Source organism: Pseudochaenichthys georgianus, chromosome 22 (assembly GCF_902827115.2).
Source record: "Pseudochaenichthys georgianus chromosome 22, fPseGeo1.2, whole genome shotgun sequence".
Taxonomy (NCBI): Eukaryota; Metazoa; Chordata; class Actinopteri; order Perciformes; family Channichthyidae; genus Pseudochaenichthys; species Pseudochaenichthys georgianus.
In genome coordinates, this window is record NC_047524.1 from 18,488,596 (window position 1) to 18,504,876 (window position 16,281).

Genomic DNA, 16,281 nt, shown 5'->3' on the forward strand with positions numbered 1-16,281 from the left:
ACAGTTTCAGATTTGTGAAACCTTAATTCTATTTGTGAAATACAAAAAGGGAGATTTCAGTGCTTTTTTTCGCATCCTGACCACATTAGACCAGGTCCCTGATCTAAAACCACTAGACCTACACTCATCAAATCTGGACTGGATATCCCAGAGAGTCTAAAGATTCTTTATAACACAGTTTCAGATGTGTGAAATCTTTATTCTATTTGTGAAAATACAAACACAGGTGGAAGGCTGAGGTTGCTGCAGCAGGCCAGGATCACGATCAGAAAGTGAACCTCCCAGCTGGGCAAGCCTTTATGCATTCTTGAGGCTCCGCCTCTAGATGGGCGGGCACAAACAGGACGACACTCCCAGTACCTGCCAGAGGACAGCAAGGCAGAGAGCACAGACAGGCAGAAGGGGTCGTCACAACATGTTGTTTTGTTTTATTGTTCTGTCTTTTTATTTATTTAAGTATTCCAGTAATGTATGTTGCATGTTTTAATTTGATTGTATTTACTTGTTTAAATGTTGTTTAAACTTGTTTTAGGTTCACTTATAAAATCTGTCCAAGGACAACAGATGAAAAATAGCCTCTTGGCTAACTCTGGCACATTTACAGGAATGTTAATTAATGTGCACTGTCCCTGTTAAACAAATGAATAAATAAATAAAAATAAGTGTATGCTCCTCATTTAGGTGATAATTCTTTATCTACAAAGTTTTCGTATCTTAAATACTGTTTCATAGCAAACAAAAAAATGAAAGAGATGTTAAAGGAATTCAGGTTCATGAGATAAAGAAAAAGGCTAACCTTCAGTGTAGCTGCCCTCGCCAATAATCACAGCAGAGTCTCGACGGATGTAGTTTCTTTAATGGTCTTTCAATCATCGTGAACACTAATATATATATACAGACATAGAACAAGTACAAATCATTGATTAAATCACAAATATATATTCACGGATCAAACAAACACTTGTAATACAGTCCCTGTAACGTACCTCGCTCTGCTCACCGAGGGTGCAATATGTGCGACGTCAGGCATGGCAGTCCTTATCTTAATATACCACTTGGCACTATGAACAGTTGAGTCAAGGAACAACACACACAGTTTCAATTAAAACCTATATAAACCGATTATATAACACAATGTTCGTGGCAATTCAGTAACTTACATGTATGTTTGAGAGGTCCGTAGCACAGGCTATACCTCGTTGCCTGGGAACAGTTTAAATCAGTTATGATTCCGGGGTTCGCAGCATCACACCCATACCTACGCCTGCCCCTAAACCATGCATATTAAAATAACGTAGCGGTCAGTTACACTCCCACCATATCCTGTCCTGATGAACAAACTTAACGAGGTAAACAAACTGGGTGAATCATACAGGATTTCTAGACCGTCAAAAAACTAAACACACTTAAAGGTATGGTGGTTCACACACAAATTGTTACGGTTATCTGAGAGAACCCAAACGCAGGACACGGCAGTGTGTTATAAAGGTTTTATTTGGAGGAGATAATCCGGCTGGAGAGTATCCACTGGAGCGTAATCCACTGAAGAGTATCCTCCGGAGTTTTAATCCACTGGAACGTAATCCATTGACGCGTAATCCACTGGGGTTTAACAACGATCTGGCGCTGACAGGTTGTGGAGCCTCCGCTGATATACCATCTGTAATGGCTGATGGGAATCAGGTGTGTTGCAGAGGAGAGTGCTCAACTGTTTGCAGCTGGTGGAGATTTGAGCCGGGAGCCAGGAGTGACAGGCACCACGCCCACACAGACAGGGAAAGGGAAAACACACACACAAGGAAGGTGGCTGGAGAATGCAACCACCACAGTACCCCCCCCTTAAGGGACGCCTCCAGGCGGTCTACCAGGTTTACCAGGTCTTCCAGGGTTATCCCGGTGGAAGTCCCGTATCAGAGATGCGCCCACGATGTCTCGCCAGGGAACCCAACACCTCTCCTCTAGACCATAGCCCTCCCAATCCACCAGATATTGGAATCCCCTTCCACGGCGACGAACGTCCAACAATCGCCTGACGGTGTACGTTGGATAATTATTGATGATGCGGGGGGGTGGGGGAACACTCACTGGAGGAGACAAAGGACTGCTGGCAACAGGTTTCAACAGAGATACATGAAATGTTGGATGAACCTTCATGTGTGAGGGAAGTTTGAGTTTGACTGCAGATGGATTAATAATGGAGTCGATGATGAAGGGACCGACATACCGTGGGGTAAGTTTTTTTGACTCTGTCTTGAGTGGGAGATCTTTGGATGAAAGCCAAACACTCTGACCTGGTAAGTAGTTGGGGGCCTGGGTCCTGTGGCGGTCTGCGATGAGGCGGTTGCGGGCAGCGGAGCGGAGCAGGGCTGCTCGGGTGTCCCTCCACACCTTACGACAGCGACGAAGTTGGGTCTGAACGGAGGGAACAGCAACTTCCTCTTCCTGGGCTGGAAACAGAGGTGATTGGAAACCCATGGCACAATGAAAAGGTGAAATACCTGTGGCTGCACTTGGCAGGGAGTTGTGGGCATACTCGATCCATGGCAGATGTGGGACCCATGACGAAGGGTTCTTGAAAGCCACACAACGAAGGGCCGACCCCAGATCCTGGTTGGCCCGTTCTGTTTGCCCGTTCGTCTGAGGATGATAGCCAGATGACAGGCTCACCGATGCTCCCAGAGCCTGACAGAAGGCCTTCCAAACGTGGGAAATGAACTGGGGGCCCCGGTCAGAGACGATGTCGGTGGGGATCCCATGAAGTCGAACTACATGGTTGACCAGAAGATCTGCAGTCTCTCGGGCAGTGGGAAGTTTGGAAAGAGCCACAAAGTGTACCATCTTTGAGAATCTGTCCACAATAGTTAGGATGATGGTATTTCCTTGTGAAAGTGGAAGTCCAGTAACAAAATCCAATGCCACATCCGACCAAGGGCGACTAGGTACTGGCAGTGGGCGAAGCAGGCCAGCGGGAGGCTGGTGGGAGGACTTGGCGCGGGCACACACTGTACAGGCAGCAACAAAGGCCCTGGTGTCTTGAGCCATGGAAGGCCACCAGAAGCGTTGTTTGAGAACAAACAGTGTGTGATGGACACCAGGATGACATGAGAAACGAGAGGTGTGTGCCCACTGCAGGACCTTGGAGCGAACAGGGGTAGGCACAAAAAGACAATTAGCTGGGCAGTTACCTGGGCTAGGCTGCGCTCGCTGGGCCTCCCTGACCAATGACTCAATCTCCAAGGTAACAGCCCCTACCACGCAGGAGGCAGGCAGGATAGTGTCTGGACTGGCAGCTGGTCCATCGGAAGCGAACTGGCGAGAGAGGGCGTCAGGCTTGAGGTTCCGTGACCCTGGACGGTAGGTGAGGGTGAATGAGAAGCGGCCGAAATACAGGGCCCATCGAGCCTGACGGGAGTTAAGGCGCTTGGCAGATTGGATGTACGCCAGGTTCTTGTGGTCCGTCCATACAATAAAAGGGAGTTCAGCTCCCTCCAGCCAGTGCCTCCACTCCTCTAGGGCAAGTTTGACAGCCAGCAGCTCTCTGTTACCCACGTCATAGTTCTTCTCAGCTGGGGTGAGGCGGCGAGAGAAAAATGCACAAGGATGCAATTTTTGGTCTCGTTCCGAGCGCTGGGAAAGAACTGCTCCTACCCCGGTGTTGGAGGCATCGACCTCCACAACGAACTGGCGAGAGGAATCAGGGTGGATGAGCACAGGGGCAGTGGTGAAGAGTCTCTTTAGCTCTGAAAAGGCTGCATCACACTCTGGGGTCCAGGAAAAGCCAGTTGTGGGGGAAGTGAGTCTGGTTAAAGGACCCGCCACTCTGCTGTAGTCCCTGATGAAGCGCCGATAGAAATTGGCGAAACCAAGAAACTGTTGAAGCAGTTTGACTGAGGTTGGTTTGGGCCACCCCACCACCGCTTGGATCTTCTCAGGGTCGGACCTAAGCTTTCCTTCCTCAACGATGTAGCCCAGGAATGAGACTGTGTTGACATGGAATTCGCATTTCTCCGCCTTTACAAAGAGTCTGTTCTCCCGGAGTCTCTGCAGCACCTGCCTGACATGGATAATGTGCTCCTCCTTGTTACGAGAGAATATGAGGATGTCATCCAGGTAGACAAAGACTGATCGGTTGAGGAGGTCACGGAGCACATCGTTCACCATTGACTGAAAGACTGCAGGGGCATTCGTCAGTCCAAAAGGCATCACCAGATACTCGAAGTGACCGAGTGGTGTGTTAAAGGCCGTCTTCCACTCGTCCCCTTCTCGGATTCTGACGAGGTGGTAGGCATTGCGGAGGTCCAGTTTGGAAAAAATGGTGGCTTCCTGGAGGGGTTCAAAGGCGGAGTTATGCAGGGCCGCAGTGAGCGGTCCTTCTTGGAGACGAAGAAAAACCCAGCACCGACCGGGGAGGAGGATGGCCGAATGACACCAGCAGCCAGGGAGTCATGGATGTAATTTTCCATGGATTTTCTCTCAGGGCGAGATAGGTTGAACAGACGTGAGGAAGGCAGAGGGGCCCCGGGAAGGAGGTCAATGGGACAGTCGTAGGGCCGATGAGGAGGAAGAGAAAGAGCTCGCTGTTTACTGAACACCTCTCCTAGGTTATGATATTCAGTGGGGACAGATGACAGGTCAGGCGGCTCGATCTTGAGTGGTGGAGAGGCGGCCTCTGCTGGCGGTAGGGCAGACTGCAGGCATGAGGATAAGCTAAAAGAACTCCAACTAATGATCTTGCCAGTTACCCAATCAATCTGGGGGTTGTGAGTTCTTAACCAGGGATGGCCCAACACTATGGGGGCCTGAGGTGAGGAAATTAGGTGAAACTGAATAAACTCACGATGGTTTCCAGACAGAATGAGGTTTACTGGCTTGGTGCGGTGAGTGACTTGGGCCAGGAATTTTCCATTTAGAGCATTAGCACTAAGAGGTGAATCTAACACTTCGCAGGAAATTCCTGCCTGAGCTGCAATGTCAATGTCCAAAAAATTCTCATCCGCCCCCGAGTCCACTAAGGCGAGCAGGGGTAGGGACTGTTGGTTGCAGCAAAGCATGGCTTCTAGCTGCGTTCTGGGTCGGGGGTTGAAAGAGGAGGAAGGGCTCGCCAGAATCCCCACAGCTACTGACGAGCCTGACCTTTTGGCAGACTAGGACAGGAGGAAACGAGATGACTGGTTTGGCTGCAATAAACACATTCCCCAGCATGGATCCTTCTAGCACGCTCAGATGGTGAGAGGCGGGCCCTTCCCACTTGCATGGGCTCATCTCCATGGGATGAGGCTGAGTAAGGAGTCGGGAAAGATCGGGGAATAGGGGTAGTGGCGGTTCCAATTTGGGGATCAAGTGAGAAGTCGCTGGGATTGGAGTGACGGCTAGTCCTATCCCTACGTCTCTCTCTGAGGCGATTATCAATCTTAATGGCTGTGGCTATTAATTATCCAAGCTACCTGGATCATCCCTAGCCGCTAGCTCGTCTTAATTGCTTCGTTCAGCCCCTGAAGAAAAGCATCCTGTAGTGACTCGTTATTCCAGCGTGAGTCGGAAGCCACTGTTCTAAACTCCACTGAAAATTCGGCTACACTACGGGAGCCCTGCCGGAGAGAAAGAAGGTGCCTAGCAGATCCCTCCCCCGTACGGGTGATCAAAACTTTTTTCATTCGGAAATGAAAGTATCATATGACCAGCAAATGTGTGGCTGGCTCTCCCTAACAGCTGTAGCCCAATCTAAAGCTCTCCCCCCTCAACAGGCTCATTACATATGCTACCCTAGCCCCATCTGTGTGATAAGTACTAGGATGCTGCTCAAAAACTAACGTACACTGGAACAAAAAGGCTCTACAATTACCCAAATCTCCAGCGTATCGTTTCAGGTGTGGGAATGACAGCCTCTCGTAGCTGATGGAGGAGTGCGGCAGGAGGGGGGGGAGGGGCTGTCGGCTGTGCAGCGTGCTGCGGAGGAAAGCCCTGTGAAGTGAGCAGTTCTACCTGCGTGCCGATTCTTTGCACATTAACGGAGAGGGTTCCGGGAGAGTCTCCAATGCCTCACGGAGAACTGTATCATGATGCCCCACGAGAGCGCCTTGACTGGCCAGGGCCTTGGCAGGAGTTCGTCCGTAGTTTTGGCCTGGTAGGCCGGTTTTGTCCGCTGGGTCCATACTGGCCAGATCGTTCTGTTACGGTTATCTGAGAGAACCCAAACGCAGGGACACGGCAGAGTGTGTTATAAAGGTTTTATTTGGAGGAGATTATCCGGCTGGAGAGAGAGTATCCCACTTGGAGCGTAATCCACTGAAGAGTATCCTCCGGAGTTTTAATCCACTGGAACGTAATCCATTGACGCGTAATCCACTGGGGTTTAACAACGATCTGGCGCTGACGGTCTGTGGAGCCTCCGCTGATATACCATCTGTAATGGCTGATGGGAATCAGGTTGTGTTGCAGGAGGAGAGTGCTCAAACTGTTTGCAGCTGGTGGATATTTGAGCCGGGAAGCCAGGAGTGGACAGGCACCACGCCCACACAGACAGGGAAAGGGAAAACACACACACAAGGAAGGTGGCTGGAGAATGCAACCACCACACAAATAAGCTTTGTCGCCTTAGCAAACATGTTTACTAGTATGTCTGATGCAAGTGTATTTTAGCCAATTATTCACCTTCAATGAGTAAAACTAGCTTCTGAATGGGACGTTCTATGATCGAGGGTTTGTAGGTGTAATCTTGTTTCTTTGTTGATTTCTGATCTCCAACTTGCACCTTGACTCGACGAACCAAACCATCGGTCCCTTCAGTTGTCTCGACCACTCGCCCTAGCTGCCACTGATTCCTTGGAAGCATGTCTTCCTTGATAATGACTATGTCGTTAACCTTCAGGTTGCGCCGGGGTATGTGCCACTTTTGTCTTAAGGAAACGTTCTGGAGGTATTCTTTCTTCCACCAACTCCAGAACTGTTCGGTCAGGTATTGCACTCGTCGCCACCTTTTGGCCGAGTACGTGTCTTCCTTCTCAAACTTTCCAGGAGGTGGAAGAGCAATCTTAGATTTCATCAAGATGAGGTGGTTTGGGGTAAGTGGCTCTAGTGACTTGGGATCACTGATTACATCAACGTTTAGTGGACGGCTGTTGACGATAGCCATGCTTCATAAAGCAGAGTTCGGAGGAGAGAGCATCGTCTAATCTGCCTGGACATGCGCGATTGTAACGTCTAGCACATTGCGAATGGTACGAATCTGCCGTTCCCAGACGCCACCTGCTGACTTGCGGAAGGGAGCGTTGAGAATTAACTCGCAACTGCTATCTGCGAGGAATGCTTCCAATACCTTGGTGTCGCATTGCTTCAGTGCCCTTTGGAGCTCGTTTTTTGCCACCAACGAGTGTTTGTGCCCTGATCACAGCATCAGAACGCCTTACAGCTCACTCTAGACCAGGGGTCTCCAACACGTCGATCGATAATCGAGCGGCGAGCTACTGAAAAGCTGCCCGCGAGCTACCGGTTTAGCTCGCGGGCAGCTTTTCAGTAGCTCGCCGCTCGATTATCGATTATAGCGTTAGTAACGTTGCTCTGATTTTTCGGCCGTGGCCGGACAATAAAGTGTTTTTATTTTAGAATTGTTTCTGTCACACAAATATAAAATTGGTCCGTGACGCAGAGATCAAGGAGCAGATGCGACAGCGGCACAGCGACACCACACATGGAGCAGTTGCTTGCCCCAGCAGCACCAGTCAGGACCAACGGCAGAATGACCCGCTCTGAATCAGTCCGCGTCGCTGCGGCTCAGACACACAGGGAGGGATTTTGTGTTTTTGAAAAACACTCGTTATCGTAATGTCAGGTTTTTGGTGGATTCAATCAAGTCTTGGATGAATGTCCTCTTGCTATTTTCAGTTGATAAATACGCGTGTAAAGTTTGTGAAGGCAGGAGGAAAGCCTTCCACAATCACCGTCTCCTCCTCCGTTCCTCCAAACCCCGCCCCCACCCCCTGAAAAATACCTACTATAAGAAGGGACAGGCTGATAGTGCCCTGATTAGAAACTTTATTATCCACTTAATCACTGATTGAAGATGCTGAAGCTAACTTAATCTCATACATTCATGGGATTCATGTAACAGGTAAGACAGAGAATGTAAGTGGTGCCACCCACATGCCGTATTTTTTGTTTTATACTGCTGTATTGTTAAATACTCCTTGTTGTCTTGCTGTGTTCAGACTTAAGTCCGTGTGTGTGATGCCTCATTCAAGACATTCAGTGTTCCTTTTTTTAACAGAAGACCGTTGCTTGAAGCTGCAGCTAGACTACGAAGTATTAGTTTTTTGTTTTTGAGCGATGGAAAAATGTTCCCCCCACACACGATAATTAGGAGGCTAGAACCTATACAATTGATTAATTATGGTTTTATAATTTCATGTCAACCACGAAGAAGAGAAGAAGAAGAAGAGAAGAAGAAGAAGAAGAAGGAAGAAGGCAAGAAGAAGAAGAAGAAGAAGAAGAAGAAGAAGAAGAAAAGATGGCTGCACTGTTCAGTGTCAATCCTGTGGAGATGGAGATGGAGGTTATAAATCTCCAAAATCATGTTCAGCTTAAGTCTCAGCAAAACTCACAACATTTCTGGAGCCTTGTACGCCCAGAAAACTATAAGAACATTCACCAAGCAGCACTGAACATGTCTGCTTTATTTGGTTCTGTATACATCCCTTTGTGAAGCAGCTTTTTCTGGCATGAATGTCATGAAATCAAAATACAGAACAAGACCGACTGATGAACATGAATGACTCTATTAGAGTGAACCTAAGTGGGTCCAGCATATGGTAGACTCCATGCAGCGCCAGTCATCTCACTAACTGTATAAAAGAGTGAATGCACTTATTTTACTGTGCCATAAGATGATTGCAAGGTGGTGATTAAGGCGATGTATTTACTACAGTATGTGGGCCATAATAAGAAGTGAAAACATTTTAATTTGCTCTTGGACATTTATGTGAATCTTCAGTGATGTACTTACTATGTTGTCCATATTAATATGTGAGAAATTGTCATTTTCTTGGACCTTGATGTGAAGTTAAGATTTTAGATAAGCTTTAGGTATTGTAATTTCACACAAAAGTAGCTTAATTCCAACTGATGAGTGCTATGTGAATAAATGTAAGCGATGCGATGCAAGTAGCTCTTGGCCACTTTCATTTTTTCAAAGTAGCTCTCAGGTGGAGAAAGGTTGGAGACCCCTGTCTTAGACTAATGAAGCACCTTAAGGCGTTAATGAAGGCGTCCGTGGACAGATCTTCAAGCATTTCAATATGAACTGCTCGAGAGGACAGACATGTAAAGATGAGGCCGTACCTCTTGCACTCTTTACGGCCCCGCTTGATTACAAATGGGCCAAAGCAGTCCATACCACAAGATGTGAAAGGAGCCGAAGCTTCGACACGTTCTTTGGGCAGTTCGGACATTCGTTGCTCCCCAGCTAGTCTTCTGAGCTTCCGGCATTGCACGCATCTGTGTATCAATTTGGCAACTAATTTGCTCCCACCAATAGCCCACAATCCATTAGCTCTGATTTCCATTAAGGTTTGACCTCGGCCCTGATGTCAGATCTGGACGTGGTAGTGAGACAGAATCAGCTTGGTGATGTGGCTGTCTTTCGGGAGTATGATGGGGTGCTTTAGTTCTTGACTAAGGGTTGACTTTCCAAGTCTTCCTCCAACGCAGAGGAGTTCTCCGTTCAGGATGGGGTCCAGACGAAGAAGAGGACTTGAACTTGGGACACTGTCTCCTTGAACATCCTTTTGAAATGCCTTTATCTCTTTTGAGAAAGCTTGCTGCTGGACGAGCCTAATCACCGCTTCAATGGCCCTCCTACGTTCTTCGACTGTCACAAGGTTGCCGTGTTTTTGCTTGGACCCTAGTCTCTTGATTCTTGCAACCACCTTAACGAGCGTAGTCCATGAAGAGAACCGACTCAGGCGACTTAGAACGTCCTGCTGCTCGCTGACTTGAGTTGCGAATGCTTAAATCGATTTAACTTCTGGATCACCAACTAGCAGCTCAGTTGAAGGGGTAGGTGATGGAAGGGCCTACTGTTCCCATAAAAACGTAGGCCGTAATAACCAGATAGTTGAAGTGATGTCCGCTGCATGAAGACCTCTGGAGGCATGGTCAGCTGGGTTTTGTGTTGTATCAACGTAGTGCCACTGGGTTGCTTGTGTATCAGTTGAACACGATTTGCAACGAACACATGAAACCTTCTTGCTTCGTTGTTGATGTATGCAAGCACCACCTGAGAGTCAGTCCAGAAGTATTCTTCGTCAATTTTCTTCTCAAGCTCAGTCTTCAACAAAACGCTCATCCTGGCTGAGGTGACCGCGGCTGAGAGTTCAAGTCTGGGAATGCTGGTGATCTTAGTAGGTGCGACTCTTGCCTTTGACATTACGAGGCTGCAATGGATTTCGTCTTTGTCATTCTTGTACCTGAGGTAGGAACATGCACCGTATCCGACATTGCTAGCATCTGAGAAGTGGTGCAGTTCTACTCTCACAATTTTACCAAAGTCTTGAGGGTGGTAGCATCTGGGTATAGTGACTTCCTTTAGTCTTTGAAGACCGTTCTTCCACTCCTCCCACCGTGAACGTAAGTTCTCAGGAAGTGGATCATCCCATCCGATGCCTCTGCGGCACAGCTCTTGCAGAATGCACTTTCCCGTCAAGGCGAAGGGAGAAACAAAACCGAGTGGGTCGTAAAGAGAGGCAACGACTGACAGAAGGCCACGGCGGGTTGGTGGCTGGTCCTTTGGTTCGATGTTGAAGCTGAACGTGTCGTTTTCCATTGACCACTGAATGCCAAGAATGTGTCCTTCTGTTGTTGCATCAGGGTTAAGATTGAGAGGGTTAGTGGTTACTGCTCTGTCTAAGGGGGCTATGCAGGACAGTTCCTTTTGATTTGAGTTGAACTTGTGAAGACGTAAGCCTGCATTTTTGCACAGTTCCTGCGCTTGGACTATCAGTCCTTTTGCCTCTTCGACTGATGGAACACTGGTTAGCCCATCGTGCACGTAAAAGTTCTTCTCGATGAAAGCTGATGCTAACGGGTAGTCACTTTTGTGGTGCTGAGCCAGGTATTTAAGTCCAAAGTTGGCGCATCCAGGGGATGAGGAGGCACCAAAGAGGTGGACTGTCATTCTATACTCTTGCGGTTCTGTTTCCAGCTGTCTGCCCTCCCACCAAAGGAACCTCAGGTAGTTGCGGGCTTCAGGTGAGACGTGGAATTGGTGAAACATCCTTTCGATGTCACAGATCACTGCCACTGCTTCCCTTCTAAAGCGACAAAGGACTCCCACCAGTGAGTTGATTAGGTCGGGACCTGTGAGTAGAGTATCGTTTAGAGAGATACCGCTAAACTTTGCTGAACAGTCGAAAACAACTCTTAGTTTGCCTGGCTTCTTGGGGTGGTATACCCCGTGATGAGGAATGTACCAAACTGTCTCTCCTTCGGGAGCTGTGGACGCTAGCTCTGCATTGCCTTTGCTAATTATTTCTTTCATGAAGGCAGTATAATGATCGTAATAGTTTTTGTTGGCTTTTAACTTTTTCTTAAGGTGTTGCAGCCAGATAGTCACCAGCTTCTTATTGTTTGGTAGTGATGGTGGACTAATGTCCTTGAAAGGAAGAGGCATCTCGTAGTGTCCGTCTTCCTTCTGTCTAATGTTGTCACTAAGGAGTTGCATGAAGCGAACATCATCTTGGGACACATACTTGTCTTCGTAGCATTTTTCATTGAAGTCTGATTCCAAGACTTTCAGCACGTCGGTGGCTGATGGTGATGGCATCTCTGTCACTGTGACTCGATGTACGAAGCTTTGGTGTCTCTGTCTATCCAAATGGGGATTGGCTGAGCCAATGATGCTCCATCCAAGCACGGTTCTTTGTGCGAAAGGTTCGTTTTTTCGCCTCCTGTGACAACTTCCAAGGGAGCCAACACTGATGGGCAGTCATAACCAATTAGCAATCCTACCTCGTAGTCTTGAAGTGGTGGTAGCTTGTTTGCTCAGTGTTTGAGATGAGGCCATTGGAGTGCTGTTCTTTTAGTGGGGATATGAGACCTTTCAACTGGTATGAAGTCTTGTGTGTAGGTCTGCTGTAGTTTGACATAGGCTTCAGAGTTGAGTCCCCGAACTTGAAGACCACTGGCAGTCTTACTTGCAATGACTGTGTTAGCCGCTGTCATTGTACTGAGTTTCAGCTGCACTGGTTGAGTGTCCACGTCTAGTTCAGTAACTAAATCTTCCAAAATGAAGGTTGAATCACTTTGTGTGTCCAGTAGGGCATAAGTGAGAATTTCTCTATCTGGATCCATTGTTGACGACACCAGAACTGGAACAATGCTAGAGGTGGCAGCTTTTCAGTAGCTCGCCGCTCGATTATCGATTATAGCGTAGTAACGTTGCTTCTTGATTTTTCGGCCGTGGCCGGACAATAAAGTGTTTTTATTTTAGAATTGTTTCTGTCACACAAATATAAAATTGGTCCGTGACGCAGAGATCAAGGAGCAGATGCGACAGCGGCACAGCGACACCACACATGGAGCAGTCTGCTTGCCCCAGCAGCACCAGTCAGGACCAACGGCAGAATGACCCGCTCTGAATCAGTCCGCGTCGCTGCGGCTCAGACACACAGGGAGGGATTTGTGTTTTTGAAAAACACTCGTTATCGTAATGTCAGGTTTTTGGTGGATTCAATCAAGTCTTGGATGAATGTCCTCTTGCTATTTTCAGTTGATAAATACGCGTGTAAAGTTTGTGAAGGCAGGAGGAAAGCTTCCACAATCACCGTCTCCTCTCCGTTCCTCCAAACCCCGCCCCCCCCCTGAAAAATAACTACTAATAAGAGGGACAGGCTGATAGTGACCTGATAGAAACTTTATTATTCACTTAATCACTGATTGAGATGATGAAGCTAACTTAATCTCATACATTCATGGGATTCATGTAACAGTAAGACAGAGAATGTAAGTGTGCACCCACATGCAGTATTTTTGTTTTTATAATGCTGTTGTAAATACTCCTGTTGTCTGCTGTGTTCAGACTTAAGTCCTGTGTGTGATGCCTCATTCAAGACATTCAGTGTCCTTTTTTTAACAGAAGACCGTTGCTTGAAGCTGCAGCTAGACTGCAGAAGTATTAGTTTTTTGTTTTTGAGGATGGAAAAATGTCACACACAGATATAGGGAGGCTAGACCTATACAATTGATTAATTATGGTTTATAATTTCATGTCAACACGAAGAAGAAGAAGAAGAAGAAGAAGAAGAAGAAGAAGAAGAAGAAGAAGAAGAAGAAGAAGAAGAAGAAGAAGAAGAAGAAGAAGAAGAAGAAGAAGAAGAAGAAAAGATGGCTGCACTGTTCAGTGTCAATCCTGTGGAGATGGAGATGGAGGTTATAAATCTCCAAAATCATGTTCAGCTTAAGTCTCAGCAAAACTCACAACATTTCTGGAGCCTTGTACGCCCAGAAAACTATAAGAACATTCACCAAGCAGCACTGAACATGTCTGCTTTATTTGGTTCTGTATACATCCCTTTGTGAAGCAGCTTTTTCTGGCATGAATGTCATGAAATCAAAATACAGAACAAGACCGACTGATGAACATGAATGACTCTATTAGAGTGAACCTAAGTGGGTCCAGCATATGGTAGACTCCATGCAGCGCCAGTCATCTCACTAACTGTATAAAAGAGTGAATGCACTTATTTTACTGTGCCATAAGATGATTGCAAGGTGGTGATTAAGGCGATGTATTTACTACAGTATGTGGGCCATAATAAGAAGTGAAAACATTTTAATTTGCTCTTGGACATTTATGTGAATCTTCAGTGATGTACTTACTATGTTGTCCATATTAATATGTGAGAAATTGTCATTTTCTTGGACCTTGATGTGAAGTTAAGATTTTAGATAAGCTTTAGGTATTGTAATTTCACACAAAAGTAGCTTAATTCAACTGATGAGTGCTATGTGAATAAATGTAAGCGATGCGATGCAAGTAGCTCTTGGCCACTTTCATTTTTTCAAAGTAGCTCTCAGGTGGAGAAAGGTTGGAGACCCCTGTCTTAGACTAATGAAGCACCTTAAGGCGTTAATGAAGGCGTCCGTGGACAGATCTTCAAGCATTTCAATATGAACTGCTCGAGAGGACAGACATGTAAAGATGAGGCCGTACCTCTTGCACTCTTTACGGCCCCGCTTGATTACAAATGGGCCAAAGCAGTCCATACCACAAGATGTGAAAGGAGCCGAAGCTTCGACACGTTCTTTGGGCAGTTCGGACATTCGTTGCTCCCCAGCTAGTCTTCTGAGCTTCCGGCATTGCACGCATCTGTGTATCAATTTGGCAACTAATTTGCTCCCACCAATAGCCCACAATCCATTAGCTCTGATTTCCATTAAGGTTTGACCTCGGCCCTGATGTCAGATCTGGACGTGGTAGTGAGACAGAATCAGCTTGGTGATGTGGCTGTCTTTCGGGAGTATGATGGGGTGCTTTAGTTCTTGACTAAGAGTTGACTTTCCAAGTCTTCCTCCAACGCAGAGGAGTTCTCCGTTCAGGATGGGGTCCAGACGAAGAAGAGGACTTGAACTTGGGACACCGTCTCCTTGAACATCCTTTTGAAATGCCTTTATCTCTTTTGAGAAAGCTTGCTGCTGGACGAGCCTAATCACCGCTTCAATGGCCCTCCTACGTTCTTCGACTGTCACAAGGTTGCCGTGTTTTTGCTTGGACCCTAGTCTCTTGATTCTTGCAACCACCTTAACGAGCGTAGTCCATGAAGAGAACCGACTCAGGCGACTTAGAACGTCCTGCTGCTCGCTGACTTGAGTTGCGAATGCTTAAATCGATTTAACTTCTGGATCACCAACTAGCAGCTCAGTTGAAGGGGTAGGTGATGGAAGGGCCTACTGTTCCCATAAAAACGTAGGCCGTAATAACCAGATAGTTGAAGTGATGTCCGCTGCATGAAGACCTCTGGAGGCATGGTCAGCTGGGTTTTGTGTTGTATCAACGTAGTGCCACTGGGTTGCTTGTGTATCAGTTGAACACGATTTGCAACGAACACATGAAACCTTCTTGCTTCGTTGTTGATGTATGCAAGCACCACCTGAGAGTCAGTCCAGAAGTATTCTTCGTCAATTTTCTTCTCAAGCTCAGTCTTCAACAAAACGCTCATCCTGGCTGAGGTGACCGCGGCTGAGAGTTCAAGTCTGGGAATGCTGGTGATCTTAGTAGGTGCGACTCTTGCCTTTGACATTACGAGGCTGCAATGGATTTCGTCTTTGTCATTCTTGTACCTGAGGTAGGAACATGCACCGTATCCGACATTGCTAGCATCTGAGAAGTGGTGCAGTTCTACTCTCACAATTTTACCAAAGTCTTGAGGGTGGTAGCATCTGGGTATAGTGACTTCCTTTAGTCTTTGAAGACCGTTCTTCCACTCCTCCCACCGTGAACGTAAGTTCTCAGGAAGTGGATCATCCCATCCGATGCCTCTGCGGCACAGCTCTTGCAAAATGCACTTTCCCGTCAAGGCGAAGGGAGAAACAAAACCGAGTGGGTCGTAAAGAGAGGCAACGACTGACAGAAGGCCACGGCGGGTTGGTGGCTGGTCCTTTGGTTCGATGTTGAAGCTGAACGTGTCGTTTTCCATTGACCACTGAATGCCAAGAATGTGTCCTTCTGTTGTTGCATCAGGGTTAAGATTGAGAGGGTTAGTGGTTACTGCTCTGTCTAAGGGGGCTATGCAGGACAGTTCCTTTTGATTTGAGTTGAACTTGTGAAGACGTAAGCCTGCATTTTTGCACAGTTCCTGCGCTTGGACTATCAGTCCTTTTGCCTCTTCGACTGATGGAACACTGGTTAGCCCATCGTGCACGTAAAAGTTCTTCTCGATGAAAGCTGATGCTAACGGGTAGTCACTTTTGTGGTGCTGAGCCAGGTATTTAAGTCCAAAGTTGGCGCATCCAGGGGATGAGGAGGCACCAAAGAGGTGGACTGTCATTCTATACTCTTGCGGTTCTGTTTCCAGCTGTCTGCCCTCCCACCAAAGGAACCTCAGGTAGTTGCGGGCTTCAGGTGAGACGTGGAATTGGTGAAACATCCTTTCGATGTCACAGATCACTGCCACTGCTTCCCTTCTAAAGCGACAAAGGACTCCCACCAGTGAGTTGATTAGGTCGGGACCTGTGAGTAGAGTATCGTTTAGAGAGATACCGCTAAACTTTGCTGAACAGTCGAAAACAACT

General features: G+C 47.2%; 1 long non-coding RNA gene and 1 pseudogene across 1 annotated transcript; both read right to left on the bottom strand.

Moving 5' to 3' along the window:
* Window positions 1-217: 217 nt before the first annotated feature.
* LOC117467407 (uncharacterized) lies at window positions 218-1,213 on the bottom strand. The gene is made up of 4 exons (XR_004554386.2): window positions 1,161-1,213; window positions 987-1,061; window positions 797-881; window positions 218-360 (listed from the first exon to the last, which is right to left on the bottom strand). It is a non-coding gene; the product is annotated as an uncharacterized lncRNA (long non-coding RNA).
* Window positions 1,214-14,937: 13,724 nt separating this feature from the next.
* LOC117468034 (uncharacterized) lies at window positions 14,938-16,037 on the bottom strand (annotated as a pseudogene).
* Between the last annotated feature and the right edge of the window lie 244 nt (window positions 16,038-16,281).